This window comes from Erinaceus europaeus, chromosome 1, assembly GCF_950295315.1.
Source record: "Erinaceus europaeus chromosome 1, mEriEur2.1, whole genome shotgun sequence".
Lineage (NCBI taxonomy): Eukaryota > Metazoa > Chordata > Mammalia > Eulipotyphla > Erinaceidae > Erinaceus > Erinaceus europaeus.
In genome coordinates this window covers 193,113,699-193,116,532 of record NC_080162.1, presented here as the reverse complement: position 1 = coordinate 193,116,532, position 2,834 = coordinate 193,113,699, and positions in this window count along the sequence as shown.

The following is a 2,834-nucleotide window of genomic DNA, read 5'->3' as shown; positions in this document are numbered from 1 at the left end:
TATGTATTTATTTATCTATTTTTTTGTTGCATACTGGAAATTAGGGCCATTTGTGAAGGAAAATATTGCACTTATCTTTTCCCTTAAACACTAACAGTATCATTCTCTAAGCTGGCACAAGCACTTCAAATTTTTCTCTTATCTATGGTTTGACCTATTTTTGCAAATCTCACTTGAAAGTTTAAGGACACAGCAGTTACTAGTGATTTAATAATGGTTTATGAGATTATTATATCGCAGGGGTATAGTTCCACATTGCACATCACACCACCACCAAAATTCTGTGACCTCTCCCCCTCCCCCAATAACCATCATAATTCTCCAAAATTTCCACAAAGTTTTAGAGACAGTTTGGTCACTTTTTATTTTTCCTTTCCATTCTTTTCCTTTCCTTTTCTTTTCTCTTTCTTTCTTCCTTCCTTCCTTCCTTCCTTTCTTTCTTTCTTTCTTTTTTGCCTTCAGGGTTATTACTGGGACTCAGAGTCATTACTATGAATCCACTTCACCTGACAGCTATTTTTTTCCATTTTGTTAGACAGAACAGAGAGAAACTGAGGGAGGAGGGGGATGGAGAGAGGGAGAGAGAAAGAAGCTGCAAGTTCATGTGTTTGAATTCCCTATATTCCATACACGAGCGAGCCACCTAGCAGCTGTCTTTCATTTCCTTACTAACTTCAGGAAGCATAATCACATCCATTCCCATCCATTTTGTCTCAATGGACACATATCATATTTTTTAAAATTGAAAATAGTGTTCCACTGAGTATATATTCCCTGACTTCTTTATCCACACTCCTGTCAGTGGTCATTTAGGTCGCTTCCATGGCTTGGTAATTGTGAATAAGGCAATTATGAACACAGGGATACATACGTCCTTTTGAATGAATGTTTTCATGTCTTTTGGATATATGCCTAGAAGTGGTAGTGCAGGATCTTAAGGTATTTGCATTTTTATTTGTTTAAGAGCTCTCCATACTGCCTTCCAAAGGGACTGGGTCAGCTTGCTTTCCCACCAAGAGTGTAACCACAAGGCGGCACTATGACTTTTGACTCTAGTGTTTAAATAGTTTTCTACATGTTTAAAAATCTTGGATACATCTTGTCTTCCTTATTAATGTTACAAAATAACCAATAAATGTGTGATCGGAAGTGAGATTGCATAATTCAGACAGGTTTACAAAATAGCCAATAAATGTGTGATTGGAAGTGAGATTGCATAGATTCAGACAGGTTCTCATCATTTATAAGCTGTGTGACTTATGGCAAGTTCATTCACCCCTTCAAATTTAGGACTTATCCCCTCTGAAGCAGAACTAATGCTCACGTCTCTATCTTAGCATTGTTGTGAGTGAGGAAAGTGAGATGTCCATACATAGCTCAGCACAGTGTTATCCAGACAATTAGTGTACTCCAGAAATAGTATTGTTTATATGTGGGTTACCACCTCACCATCTTCTCATTTTTTAAAAAATTCTGTTGAGAATAGTCTGTTCTGCCTTCACTATAAGCAGAACTGGGTCATCCTAAGTTATCTTTGCCAGAGAGGTGCTTCGGGCTTCTCCTTATAGAATGCTGATATGAATCCATTTCATTTTAATTTATCAAGGGACTTCCACTAGCTACAAATTTAGCAGAGCCTAGAGTCTCCCTGTATGTCCTTGAGCTGAGATGGAAGAGATCAAGCAAGTTGTGGGGGGGGGGGGGGAGCAACAAGACTAATTGCTTTGCCTCCCAGCTGTTCATTTTCTTATTTTCCACAATGACTCTTCATAGCAAGCAAGGGATAGGAAAAAGACTTTCTTTAAATTAGAACGAAACTGAGTATGTTCTGGACACTAAACTTTCACTTGTAGCACTAGGCAATCCAGCAATACTTGAAATGCAAGCTATACCATGTCTAGTAAATGGTGAGTGGCCCAGAGGTCAAAGGCAATTTGGCACAAAGGAAAATTAGATCTTGTTCACAAACTGCTCATTCAAGCTAACTTCAGACTGGATGGGTTTGACAGTCCGCATCTGAGAAGCAAGAAGAGGGAAGTTCTTGTTGATGGAGCTGGAAGAGAGAGGTTTACCTCTATCTTTTATGTTTATCCCTCGACTTCATGCAGCTCAAAATAATACACCTGGGCCCACATTTCTCAGTGCATTTCCTAGGACGGATAGCTAAGGTACATGCAGACTGATGTGGGGAAGGGTCGAAGGAGCAACTCTGTCAGTGTTGGTGTGTATGTGTGTGTGTGTGGTGGTGGTGGAGTGAGTAGGGGACAAAGCGTGACTGATATCTAAATCCTGTGTGCAGAGTGGAGAGAAAAAGAGAATTTCCCATTTTTATTTATTTATTTACTTACTTATTTGTGCATTATTATTTTTATTTACAGAGCACTGCTCAGCCCTCGTTGATGGAGGTGCTGGGGATTGAACGTTGGAGCTCAGAGTCTCAGGTATGAAAGTTGTTTGCATAATCATTACGCTGTGTCCCCAGACTTAAATATTTATTTATTTTTAATGAGAAAGGTATATATCAAGGGGAAGAAAGAAAGGAAGGTAGGAAGGAAGGTAGGAAGGAAGGAAGGAAGGAAGGAAGGAAGGAAGGAAGGAAGGAAAGAAGAAGAAAGAAAGGCAAAGAGCTCAGCTCTTTTTAAGGTGGTGCTGCTTACTGGATTTGCACCCTTGGAGCCTTGAAAGACTTTTGTGGAACCAGTTTGCAGCCACCCTGGTCCTTCATTTTTATTTAAGGGGAAAATGTTTCTCCACCTTGTTTCAGTTCAGTGAGTTTTGTTATAGTTAAGACTTACCAAGTTGGAAAATCTATAGAATCTTAAAGACTATTACAG